Source organism: Gavialis gangeticus, unplaced genomic scaffold (genome assembly GCF_001723915.1).
Source record: "Gavialis gangeticus isolate Ggan-Ray unplaced genomic scaffold, GavGan_comp1, whole genome shotgun sequence".
Lineage (NCBI taxonomy): Eukaryota > Metazoa > Chordata > Crocodylia > Gavialidae > Gavialis > Gavialis gangeticus.
Window position 1 is genome coordinate 63,607,938 of NW_017729004.1, and position 14,531 is coordinate 63,622,468.

Below are 14,531 nucleotides of genomic sequence, written 5' to 3' on the forward strand. Positions count from 1 at the left end.
CCCCCCCCGCATGGACCAGCCTTCCCTGAACCCACCAAATCCCCCATCCTACAAGCCACTTTCAATGTATAGAGCCAGTCAAAGTAGATTGATGTGGGGAGAGAGGCAGGCAAAATCAGGGGGGTAGGTTCACAGGGGGGCTGTTTTTCTTGTGGGGTCAGGGCCTAAAAATAGCCCCTGGTCCAAGGTAGGGAGACTCCTGCATCCCCCAATTCCCCTTGCAGACCCTGCTTGCCCCCATGACCCCCTTCATGGATCCCACTTGGCCCCCAAATCCCCCCAACCCCCCACAAAGATCCCACTTGCCCCCTGTTCCCCCCAAAGGCTCCCTGCTAGCCTCCCCATCCTGACTTACCTTAGATCAAGTGGCAATTTTTAACTCATCTAAGCTTCTCCTAACTTTCCTGAATGTCTGTATGTATCATTATGTGTGTGCGCCTATGTGTGTATAAATTGTTTTTAGTTAGAAAAGTAAAGATTTATTTTTAAGAACCTAAACATGTTTTGTCTAAATGTGCTCCAAGAAATCTGTGAGGATCCCCAATGAAAGCTGCGAAAGCGAACAAGAGGTATTAGAGAAAGAGATACTAGGAATTGACAAAAAAGAAGAAAAGACAAAGTCATGAAAGTCAAGAAGGGGGCCAGGACAAGATCGTTAGACAAATGTAGATGCCGTTTCAATGGAACAGAGAAGAATGAAGCCCCACTTTAGAAGATTAAGGATGGAACGAGAGGAGAGGCCCTTAAGGATAAAGTAAATTACTTTAGAAAGAGAAAATAATAATGGATTAGCAGTCAGATAGGCAAGAATAGTTATTATCACACTATGTAAATCTTGAGGCTCAAGATACTTAGATGTCAAGGAAACTTTTTGTATTGTTCTCAACCATTTACTTTTACATATGGGGTTTTACAATCTCTTTAGTCTCATAATAAGTCTCCTTTGTAACAGGGAACTCCTGCCCCTGTTACTAGGAAGGAGGGGAGTGGAACCAGAGCACTAGGTTGTGGTTACAGGGGAGGAGGCAGCCATGGGTGGGGTGCCCAGGAGGCATTTCCCTCTATCAGGGACTGGAGATAAACACTAGCTGAGAAGGCAGAAGCTGGCATAGTGAAACTGAAGCCCCGGGAGGGGCTGCAGCTGGGATGGCCTTGGATGCTCCCTTAAAGTGGAAGCACCCCAAGAGGCACATATCCTCTAAGGGTGAGTGTGGCAAGGACAGAGCTGGCAGATGAAGGAACCAGAGGAGCTACTCCAGGCCCCAGGGACTGCCTCCTTAATAAACAAACAAGAACATCAAAGCTGTGGCAGGCAAGAGCCTGGAGGTGAGGCAGAGCCGGAGAGAGCCGGCCGGAGGTTCAGACCAATGGGGTGGGGCACCAGGTGCCAGGATGGTGGACACACAAGACCTTTTATACCCTCACAATGTAAAGAACTCCTACATGGTGAACGGAAACTGGATCTGTGCCTGACGTATTATTAACAACTTAAAACAGTAAACAACAGCCCCAGCTTTAATTCCTTGTTTGCTAATTCTTTGATGCAATGGTTACATCAAAAAGAGGGAAATAATGTTATTTTCTTCTTTTCCTGTGTTGCAATGTTGACAGATGCTAATTAAATAGAGGGTATATTAGTACTTCCCAGAGAGAATATGAACATTCAAAATATTCCTAATATTCCTGTTGATTCTACAAATCAAGTGACCTAAACACCATTTCCAACAGCAGTTTCCAACCAAAATGATGGGGTCTTCAGGTATCATATGGCCTGCAAACCTTTTACACAGATTTTAGCATTTCCCCTTTTCTAGAATTCAACCATACTAGTATGTGGTGAAGGCAGTTTTACTAATGAGATGTCAAAATACCAAGTGGTTACTTTTTAATTTAGCCCAAGGTAGAATTCTATGGTTCAGAGCCAGTGATCCATTGCTAAATTCAATTTCCCAACTATTTAATTATTTTATGTATACAATTTAATTATATTTAATTTGGTATGCACATTCAAGATAGAATGTGGTTATCCTTTTTCAAATACAATCCTGAATAGATTACTAAAAATTACTAAAGACTTTTTTTTTTTCCCATAGAAGTATCAGTGAACTCTTTTCTTAATTAATCTTGTCATTTCACCCATTTTACTGTGTGTTTCCTCAGAAGAACTAAATAAATAGCCATTAATTTCTTGGAAGAACTGAAGACAAAAATAATTTTATAAAAACACCCTTTTTGGTTTTGACTTCAGGTTAAAATAAGACATGCTATGCTCAACAGAAATGAATTATCTAGATTCTGGCAAACCTTCAGAAAGGAAGCTATCTGTTCATTATATTAAACAGATAAGACATTCCCAGGGTAACCTGGTTATATATTACAGTGTCTCTTGAAATGCATTGGTTCTAAGCTATCAGACTATGAAGTGAAGATGAGTATTTCTGTATTCATCTGAGTTAACTCTGAATTAAATACTAAATAATGGAAGTAATTTCCAAGTCAGTGGAATAATAACAAAAGAAACAGGAAAGTTTATTTTATTAAGGTAAAAAATATTTTTCATCCTTCCTGAGTATAACCCTAATTATTATTTGTATTACAATAGTGCCTACAGGCTGTAACAGAAATCTGGGATACAGGGTGCTAGATGTTAAGACATATGCATATTACCAGATAGTCTGCATCACAGCATTTAAATTCTAATCACCCACGGCAAAGAGTCTGGAAGAAGGATGCTTTAATAGCCCCATTTTACAGAAGGAGAACTGAAGCAAGGATATTATATCAAAGGTGCATTTCAGCACCTCTTCCTTCTGCTTGGTCCTTTCAAAATTGAGATTCCCCTCAGTGGCTATGTAAGCTAGTGGTTTTCAACCTTGTTAGACTCAAGGCACCCTTCCATAACTTTTGTGAATTGAATGGCACCCCACTTCAAAAACTAATTTATTTATTACAGTGAGTCAGGGAGGAAAAGCCTTAGCCTGCCCTTTTCTGCTTATTTCCTCACGCCTCACTTTTCTCCTCATGCTCCCTGGGGCACCTTTCAAAGGATTTCATGACACCCCACAGTTCCCAGCACCCTGGTTAAGAATCACTGATGTAAATCAAGAGGCATGTAAAAGTCAGGTGGCACCTCCCTAAATATTCCTAAATATAATCCTAGGTATTTATATTTTCAGTTCTGGGCATACTCAGAAATACTTCAGCCTAAGCAGCTCCTCCCTACAACCAAGTTGAACCCAAAAGCTAGGTAGAGTAGTTCCTAAATTTCATGTGTGGTTTAACCAGATGTAGTTCAGATAAATTTAGTGAATTGCAAAAGGGTTAAGGCCACTGAAAAAAATACTGTTTTAGCTGTTTTCTATGTAAAATGTATCTGGTGGTATTTGCCTTTTATAAAAGAGCCTCATCAGAAGTGGGAAATATATTCAATTACCACTTCTACTTGCAAAAATTCAAAGTGGTATCTCCCACTTTGACTTATTCCATCCCCACCCTTGATTTATACACACAATCATGTTTATATTACTTCTAATAATCATAGAGGCCTTATGCATCCTCTTCTCTTGTTTCCTCACACCAACTTGTTCATGTGTTTCAAATCCGATATCCAGAGAGACTAAACAACACCTGCTCATGTGATAATCCAAGCACAAATGAGAAAAGATCGGTGTGCCATATGGGATAAACTTTCCTGAAAAAGTTTTCACTTTAACAGAAAATGCTATAAATTCTCTAACAGAGGTCTAAAGAAATCACCAGCTTCTGCTTTCCATGTTCAAGGTTATGCCTCATTTATTTAGCAAAGTGGAAGGCTGTCATATTATTATTATGCTAACTATATTGACTTTGTACTGTAATGTTTTTATAGCAGTAACCCATTCTTTAAATGTTAGAAAGTTATCTTAAAGTATTTTCCAAAAAATAATACATTTGTAATTTGCATGAGAATTTCAAGATGCGGTGCTTCTGTGAAAAACTTTTTTTTTCAGTGCTTCAGGAGCTTATGGCACTATTTATATCAATTAATGGCTCCTTGAAATGGTTGATTAACCAGCAGTTTCTTCATTCAGAAATAAAATATAGCCTCCTTGAAGACGAAAGTGAATTACAAATTTGAAATGCTGATAGCAAATAGCAGCTAAAATGTCTACATTTTTCAAATCAAACTGAAATAAACATATAATAATGATGAAGACAGACAAGATTAAGTTATTATTTAAAAATCTGAACGTACAGATAATGTAACTAACTTAAAACATCTATATTATATTGCTTGGAACATATATTCAAGGCTTAATTTGAGATGTGGAAATACTGAAGTCAGTGAAGTTACGGTTACATAAAACCAATATGAGAGCAGTATTAGGCCAAAAATTGTATTACAATATGGATGAAATTCTGCTTCCCTTTGTGTATCTAAATAACAGCTTTCTAGATGCCTAAGTGGTGTTTTTTTGCTTCTAAGTGCAGGAATGGAATTCCTGCATATGTGCATAGAATATTTTTGTGACAGCAGATACCTACAACCATTTGATGAATGAAGGAGTACAGGAAGTCCTCAGACTTATGACACAATTGGTTCCTGAAAACCATGTCTTAAGTTGAAATGTCTTAAGTCAGAACCAATTTTTGCATAGGAACAGTGTTACAAATGGGGGGATGGTTTCCTCTCCAACAGTTGATACCACATGCAGCTGGTAAGTGCTGGAAGAGGAGAGGAAAGGGAACAGGCGTGGGGGGAGCAGATCAACATCCCCCACTGCGGTGAGGGAGGGACTGGGACTGGGGCTGGGGCTGCCCAGCTGGGGCAAGGCAGGTGTGGAGAGCAGGGGCAGTGGCTCCCACCACTGCATTCTGCTTGTCTGGTGGCTCAATCAGCAATCCCCACCGCTAGTCCTGCGGCTGGTCTGGGGGGGTGTGCCCCCAGATTTGTGCATGGTGGAGTGGGCAGGGCTGGAGCAGCACTGGGCTGGAGTCCAGGTGGGTGGCAGGGTCTATGGAAAATTTTTGGTGGCTGCAGCCCCCCCATAGCCTGCCCTGCCCTGATCTGGGAGCACACGCCCCACCATGCCCTCCCACCACTTGCCCAGCCGGGACAGGATGGGCACAGGGCAGAGCCACTGTACTGCCTCCAGACAGGTGGCATGCAGTGGTGGGAGCTGCACCCTCCTTCCCTGTGCCCCCCCCCCAGATGAGCCGTAGCTTTGAGGGCAGGGGGGCATGTGCCCCTGGATTGGGGCAGGGCGGGTGGCAGAGCGGGGGCTATGCCAAGGCGGTAGATACCAAAAAAAGTCACTTTAGCCTACATGGAGCACAGCCTGGTGCAGCCCCAACCCCACCTGTGCCACCCTGCACAGGTCTGGGGGCACATGCCTCCTCATGCCCTCCCAGACCAGTGGTGGAAGCAGTAGCAGGAACCACCAGTCAAACTGCCAGACAAGCAATGCAGAGTGATGGGAGCTGCTGCCCTATCATCCCTGTGCCCACCTCACCCCAGCTGGGCAGCCCTTGTCCCAGCCCTGGTCCCAGCCCCAGCCCCAGCTCCAGTCCCTCCCTCACCATGGAGGAAGTTGATGTGCCCCCCCATGTCCCTTCCTTTCCCCCTCCCCTTGCACCACTTACCAGCTGCACGCAGTATAGACCATCATAAAGACAAAACCCATGTCAGAATGTTGAAATGGCATGCCAATTTATAAACATTATAAGTGATGTTTGTCGCAACTCAAAAAGCCCTAAGTCAAGGACTGCCTGTATTCCTTTTTCCTCTCCCTTTTTTAAAAGGTAGGAAATCATAGAAATCAAAGAAACTTAGGGTTGGAAGGGACCTCAGGAGATCATCTAGTCCAACTCCCTGCTCAAAGCAGGACCAGCCCTAACTAGATCATCCCAGCCAAAGCTTTATCTAGCAAGGTTGTGAAAACCCCCAAGGATGGAGCTTCTTTCACCTCTCTAGGCAACCTGTTCCAGTGTTTTACTATCCTATTACTAAGAAAATTCATCCTAATATCTAACCTAAATTTCCCTTGCTACAACTTGAGACCATTGCTTCTTGTTCTGTCATCTACCACCACTGAGAAGAGTCTAGCTCCATCCTCTTTTGAATGCCCATTCAGGTAGTGAAGCCTGCTATTAAGTCTCCTCTCAGTCTCCTCTTCTCTAGATGAAATAAGCCCAGTTCCCCCAGTCTTTCCTCACAAGTCATGTCCCCCAACCCTCTCACCATTTTGTTGCCCTCCCCTGGACTCACTCCAATTTTTCCACATCCTTTCTGTAGTGGGGGGCCCAAAACTGAACACAGTAGTCCAGATGTGGCCTCACCAGTGCTGAAGGATGCACTATAGATGTGTCACCCCACTTTTTTACACAAAAGTGTAGGAATTGGATCATTCAAGAGATTCAGTTTCAAGTGCCTCCTGGTCCTGAAGGGGTTCAAGGCCACAACTCCAACCTTTTAGGGAAATGCCATGTTGTAGCCTAGTTGGAAAAAAGTACCATTTAGCCCACAATGAAGCTATGGCATTGTACCGCATGGGTTTCAAGATTCACTGGATTCTGTTTATATATTTTATATCAAACAGTTACTACATAAAATGTATAAATTATCCTGGAAGCAGGGAACACAAGCCAGCTCCTAGGTGAGTACCATAACCTCTAGACTTCAGTCAGGCTTTCCCTGGTGCTTTCTCTCTAGCACACTGAATTATGCTAAATGAAATTAAAGCCTCTTTAATGAGCATCAATGAGACTGTCCACACAGGGGTTTAATGTGGTTAAACTAATCTACTTCGGAAGTTAAGTCAGTTTAATTTTCCTCAGTGTTCCCATATAAACAAACCCTATACATGAGAAAACTGCAAAATTCTGTCCCAGAGGAGGTAAAAGGCTCAAGGCCTAACATATGAGCATGCTGCACTCAGACAGCAAAAAGGCAGGATGAATGCATCTATCCTTGTAACCATGAGAAGGGGAAGTCATATTTTCCAAACATTTATATGTTCAATTATTGGGAGAAATGAAAAGATAACCTAAACGACTCTCCCCACCTTCAGCCTGCCATTTATGACTTGCTAGTGAATGTGATAATTGTATAGTAACTTATCAATGTCTAGCAATTAAAAATAAATCAAAGTGAATTTATACTCTGAACACAAATTTGGATGTTCATCAGAATTCTACATTAAGCAGTTACCTCCTTCATTAGCTACTGGGTGGAAGCAGATGTTTACAACATGCACAATAATCTGGATTTATCTGAGATAAAAGGACTTGGAAAATGTAACAATATGCAATATTCACTGCTGAGTATATTATTTCGTTAGATTTATTATTAATTTCTGACACATTTTATTTTAAGTTTAGCACAACATTTTGAAAAGCAATACCCAGTAGGTAACACTGTTTTAAGGCTTACATGTATATCATAGATGGATATTTATTTGTATTAACATAGCCCTGTGAGGCTCAGTGATGGCACATCTGGGGGAGAGGTGGGAGGCTCCACTGCTATACATGAATCCACTTCTGTACATCACTCCTGTTGCCATGATGACCCAGAGAAGGACATTCACATAATAGACACCCAGATAAGCACCAACGCCATGAAACATTTGCATAGTGACAGAAAACCAGAAGTGACTAGAGGGGAACTCAGGTGTCTTTATGGGAATGCCATAAGCATGGGTAACAAATAGGATTAACTGGTATTCCTTCTGGTAGATGAGAAATTTGACCTCATTGGGTTGATGGAGGCATGATGAGATGATACATATGATTGGGCAGTAGACTTTATAGGAAGAACTGAATTGGGAAGAAGGGAGGAGGGGTGGCTCTCTATGTGAAAGAGTGGTACCTCTTCCTGCACATCAAGTTTGATAGCAGGAAGAGCTCCCAATGAGACCCTCTGGGGCTCAGGAGAGGAAGACCTGATGGTGGGAGTCTACTGCAGGCCTCCCACCCAAGAAGAGGAGAGTGATCAGGAATTCTCCAGAGAACTGACTGAGGCAACCAGCACTAAAGACCTGATTGTCATAGGTGTTTTCAACTACCCTGATATCTGTTGGGAGCACCATTCAGCCAGCTCCAGCAGGTCAGAAAACTTCTTGGTAGCTACTGAATACCTGTTCCTGACACAGGTGGTAGAAGGTTTGACTAGGGCTAAAACCACTCTGGACTTAGTGCTGATCCAAGAGGTAGAAGATTTAAGGGTTGGAGGTACTCAGGGAGACAGTGATCATGATCTGATAAGGTTCACCATCCACTAGAAAGCTGCGATTTCAATTAGTAGAACAGAAGTCTTAGATTTCAGAAGGGCAGACTTTGACAAACTTAGGAGTTTAGTTAGAGAGGCCCTCTGTGACAAGCGACTAGACGATTTGGGAGTCCAGGAACGATAGTGCTTCGTCAAGTGGGCAATCCTCTCTGCTCAAAAAGAGGCCATTCCCATGCTGTCAAAAAGTGGAAAAGGAGCCAAGAGACCCACTTGGCTCAACAGGGTTATTAGGGAACTATTGAAAAAGAAAAAAGATGCATATAAGCAATGGAAAAATGGTTCAGTAACCAGGGAGAAGTTCACTTATATAACCAGGGTCTGCAGGTACAAGATACAGGAAGTCAAGGCAGGCATGGAGATCAATCTGGCATCCAAAATAAAGGACAACAAAAAGTCCTTCTACAGGTACATGGCAAGCAAGAAAAAAAATCAAGCTCCACTTTGGGATCCCTACTGAATATGAGGGGGCAGCCCACAGTTGATCCCCATGAACAGGCAGAGCTTCTAAATGCATACTTCACATCAATATTCCAGAAAGCATACAGGAGCTGTCCACCAGTCCAGAAGCCTAGGGAATATGTGAAGTCAACAGACCACATGAAACCAGTCCTGAACAGGTGAGGGAACTCTTAGAATATTTGGGCATTTTCAAGTCTGCTGAGCCAGGTGACCTACATCTGAGAGTCCTAAAAGAACTGGCTGAGCTCACAGAAGGGCCTCTGGAAAAACTATTAAAAAAATTGTGGAACTTGGGAGTGATCCCAGGTGACAGGAAGAGAGCCAATGTGATACCTATCTTTAAGAAAGAGAGGAGGGATGACCCTGCGAATTACAGACAGTGTAACTTCAGTCCTTAGAAAATAATTTGAAAAAATTGTTAAAGAGGCCATCAGTTACAAGCTCATAACTGGTGGGGTACTAAGAAACATCAGCACAGCTTTGTCAAGGGTAGATCATGCCTGACAAACCTGGTGTCCTTTTATAACCAAGTAACTAACCAGCTGGACAAGGGACATGAGGTTGATATAATTTACTTAGACTTCAGTAAAGTCTTTGATTCTGTTTCTCATAAGATTCTCTCAACTAAATTGGACAGTACTGCCCTGGACAACCCTACAGTGAACTGGCTTACAGGCCAATCCCAGAGAGTTCTAATCGATGGGATGGCCTCATCCTGGAGGGCTGTCTCCAGTGGTATACCCCAGGGGTCACTGCTTGAAACCACCCTTTTAACATACTTATTAATGACTTGGATGGGAGGATCAAAAGCTTAATGATTAAGTTTGAGGATGATACCAAGCTGTGGGGAAATGTAGGCACATCAGAAGATAGATGAAGGATCCAGGATGACCTTACAGACTGGTTCTATGGGCTGAACAGAATCAGATGAGGTTCAACAGGGAAAAGTGCCAGCTTCTTCATCTGGGTAAGAAGAATCCTCACCATAACTATTCAGTGGGCGGTGGTCCACTGGCTGGCACAGCATCTGAATGGGACCTGGAGGATTACAATCAACCAGAAGATGAACATGACCCAACAGTGCAATGAAGTCACCAGCAGGGCAAATAGAACTGTGGTATGCATCAGCCGCTATGTTGCCAATAGATCCAGGGAGGTGCTTCTTCTTCTCTACTTGGCATTGGTGAGGCCACAGCTGTAGTACTGTTCCCAGTTTTGGGCACCACACTTCAGGAAGGATGTGGATAAGCTTGAGAGGGTGCAGAGAAGGGCCACCCATATGATTAGGGGCCTGGAGGAAAGGACCTATGAGAAGAGGCTCCAGGACCTGGGCCTGTTCAGCATAAGGGAAGGCTGAGAGGTGACTTGATAGCCACCTGCAAGCATGTCAGGGGTGAGCACCAAGATCTAGGGGGTCAGCTCTTTAGAAAGGTACCCCTTGGGAGGACAAGGATCAATTGCACAATCTAATACAGGGAAGATTTAGATTAGACATAAGGAAGAACTTCTTTTCCATAGAAGTAGCTAGAATCTGGAACACACTCCCAGCAGAGGTGGTGCAGTCAGCATCCTTGGAAGTGTTCAAAAGGAGGTTGGATAATGTAGCAGGGCACTGAGGTACCTGCTACTTGTGGAGCGATTAGTAAGGAATCCAGCTGTGGGTTGCCAGGGTAACCAGTGGGAGTCAGCTGACCGGAAGGGGCAGGGCCTGGCTCCCATATAACCCCAGGCTGAGGCCAGGCAGGGAGTTTCCCGCTGGCAGTCAAGGGAGAAGGAGCTCTGCCAGAACAAACAGCGAGGAGAAGCCTAACTGCACTAGCGGCTCCTGATTGCTGTTATGAGGTGGAGAATTCCCTGGTAGAGATTGAATGTTGTTTAGCCGGACAGCATAGATTTTATGTTATAGACCAGGGGTTTGTGTTTTTGTGTTCGTTGTTTAGACCGGAGGACCGGGTGAGGCTATTAGGGGTTGGAGGAGGCCTCATAAGGGCCCCATGGTAGGGTGGAGATCCTGGCACCAGAGGGAGCATAGCATTTGGGGTGCACTGACCCCAGCTCCAGAGAGGGCACAGCGTTTTGAGTGTACTGACCCCGGCACCAGAGAGGGCACAGCATTTTGGGGTGCACTGACCCCAGTGCCAGGGAAGGCGCAGCATTTGGGTACATGGACCTCGGCACCAAGGAAGGGGCCAGTCATGGCTACAGCCCCCTGAGCCCCAAGGCTGAGAGAAGCCCCAGAGCAGAGGGAGTGATGATTGCCAAGCCCCAGAGGGGGTGCAGTTGTGAGACAAGGGTAGAAAGCCTGAGCGCCAGAGGGAGCAGAGAGCAAGACTCAGCAAACAACATCTGGTACATCAGCGAAGCTTGGGCTTCAGTGTAAAGGGAGGAAAAGAGCTGCAGATAGTGCCCCCTGGCATCGGGGCAGAAAATGGGCAGCCTCCTGCTTAACTAACATCCTCTAATTAAGCAAGTAACAACAAGGCGTGACAGGATAGAAGGCGGGTGGTTGGCCCATAACAGGTGCATGGGGCCACTAGTGGACAGACCCCAAAGAGACACACCTGTCACAGATAACCACCTCATTGAGCTTGTTTGAGCTCAATAACCTCCTGCCTATGGCAAGGGACCGGACTTGATCTTGCAGGTCCCTTCCAGTCCATCAATTCTGTGATTCTATGGACCAAGATCCCTTACGCTAGACACTATGTAAACATAAAAGACAGTCTCTGCCCTAAACAGTTTACAATCTAGACAAGGTACATGGACACAGACTGGCAGAGCAGTATGAGAAAACTGAGACATTCATTGTAGGCATGACTGGCAGTGGTGTCTGAATGCCCAGGATTGCTGTGTGTTAGTTACAGGCCCCTTTTATCTTCTTTTTAACATTACCCACAGTTTTGACTGGAATTTGTTCAGGTGATAAGCAAATGTTTGAATACTTTAGGCTATTTAACTGAGCAATTGCTGAGTGCTCTTTAGAAGCAATGGGCATGAGTTTAACTTAAAAGATTTAAGATGTGTGTGCTATTTCCTTTTGTGCATGTAGGATATGTGTGCTATTATATGTCTAATTTGTGCATGGGATTACTGTGATGGTACAAAAATCTGGTAACTGTACATTTGTTCTAAAATACAACAGTAAGACATCTTGGTGCACATATTTATGCTTTGGAATACTCCCTCCCAATACACCTCTTTAGTAGCCAAAGGATGCCAGCAGGGGAACTACTGCAGCTTCAGTGCTCAAAGAAGGGGGACAACGCAGGGATGCCCACCAACTTCTCTCGTATTAAATGAATGCTAATTGACTAAAACAAAGATAACTCATCTGTTACCCATCATTCTTTTGATTCATTATTAAAATCAAAGGCATTTAATGAAACATCAGTCCCAAAAATATAATCATACACTATTTTGACCGAATCAAAATGTCAATGAGTTGAAAATGTTCCTCCTATTTCCTATTTCTATTTAGAAATTCAAAGTAAAAAAATAGTAATTTATCAATATTATTGTTTCTAATTGCACAAAATATGCCCGTGTAATATATTCAGGGCTCCCTGACTCATTCAGGATGGTGAGCTCAATCTGGAGTGCAGGACTTCTCATGGGCTACGTGACCCACCTCTGGCAGTGGTGTGAGTAGCAGTGACATTAAGCCCTGGGTCCTGATCATAGCACCACTACGTCTCCTACAGCTGAAAGGCATCTTCACCAAGGATCTCCACCCAGAAATACCATGGCACGGATAGCAACGATGGATAACATTATCTGCTTGGGTGCAGCCCCTGCCAACACGGCAGCTCTGGCAGCCATATGAATTAATACTGCCACCATTGATGCTGCCACAGAATTTCCAGCCCCAGAGACCCTAATTTACCTATTTGGACAACCTTTTAGTATAGCATGCCAGGCACCAGTATGCATAGCATAATGCACTGCAGTGTTCTTGACCAGGGTGCAGGGATGCCCCGGGGTGCTGCGAGATATTTGGAAGGGTGTCACAGGAAGTATAAGGAGATAAGAAAGGTATGAAGAGATAAGCATATAAAGGCAGACTCAGGCTCCCCCTGCCTAGCCCCTCTGCAAAGAGATAACCATTGTAATAAATACATTTTCTTTTAAAATGGGATGCTGTTCAATTTGCAAAAGCCATGGAGGGGTGCTTTGAGACTAAAAAGGTTGAGAACCATTGGTACAGTATGAATCCCAAGCTGTACTCCAGTTTGAAGTGTTATATTAGTTATGTGGTTATATGCCATTCTTTCATAGGATCCTGCATCTTTCAGTGTACAGAGTACATCAGAGTAAAAATAGTGAGCACTCTCAATTGCTAGTGAAGTCAATATATATTTTGAACATATAAAACAGTGATAAGACACCTTTTAAGGCTGTGGGTCAGATTGGCCCAGTTCAGGTCAGAGATGGGAGACAGATGCTAGGACTCAACTACTGCCATCACTTTTCCCAGCAGTGGCACAGGAAAAAAGCTCACAGATTCATAAACATTAGGGCTGGAAGGGACCTTGGAAGATCATCAAGTCCAGCCCGCTGCCCCATGGGCAGGAAGTCAGCAGGGGTCATAGTATCCCAGCAACATAGACATCCAAATGTCTCTTGAAGGTGTTCAAAGTAGGTGCTTTGAACACTTCCGGTGGCAGTCTATTCCAAACCTTGGGGGCTCAGACAGTAAAGAAGTTCTTCCTTATGTCCAGCCTGAAATGGTCATGGAGGAGTTTGTGACTGTTCGATCATGTCATCCCTTGGGGCACAGTGGTGAACAGGCATTCCCCAAGATCCTGGTGAGCACCCCTGATAAACTTCTAGGTGGCCACCAGTTCACCCCTGAGCCTGCGCTTTTCCAGGCTGAAGAGTCCCATACCTCTCAGCCTCTCATTGTAAGGTCTGTTTTCCTGACCTCTTATCATGTGTGTGGCTCTCCTCTGGACTCTCTCAAGCTTCTCCATGTCATTTTTGAATTGTGGAGCCCAACACTGGACACAGGGCTCCAGCTGTGGCCTCACCAAGGCCAAGTACAATGGGAGAATGACGTCCTGGCATTTGCTTGAAAAGCATCTATGGATGCTAGCCAGTGTTTTGCTTGCTTTACTAGCTGCAGCATCACATTAAAGGCTTGTGTTCATCTTGTGGTCAATCATTACCCCCAAGTCCCTTTTGTCCAAAGTGCTAGCCAGTGTAGCACTGTCAAGCTTATAAGCATGCTGCGGGTTTTTCCTCCCAAGGTGAAGAACCTTGCATTTTTCAGTGTTAAACACCATCAGGTTCTTGTCTGCACACTTCTTGAGCCTGTCGAGGTCAACCTGGATTGCCCTCCTGTCCTCATGTGTGGACACTTTACCCCAAAATTTGGTGTTGCCGGCGAGACACAAGTTGCCCAGCAAGGCCCAGGGGGACAGGGATTGGGGACCTCCACACATGTCCTGCAGGTGCCCGCCTTAGGGCCCTGGAGGTGCAGGTGAGGGAGCTCCAGGAGGAGGTTAGCAGGGTGAGGGGAATCAGGGAGGCGGAGGATGAAATTGACAGCTATTTCCTTTCCCTGCAGGGCCACACACCCAAGGAAGAAACACCTTGGGAGGTGCCCTCCACTGCAGAGTGGCAGACGGTCACCTCCAGAACCAGGGCTGTTTCCAACACAATAGTACCACTTCCTCCAGTCCAGCTGCAGAACAGGTTCGAGGCTCTGGCAACTCTGGAGGAAAAGGAAGGAGAGGAGGTAACCAGAGAGGAGGCACCTCCACACTCTCCACGATCTGAGCAGGCCGAAGGAGCTAAGCAGTCC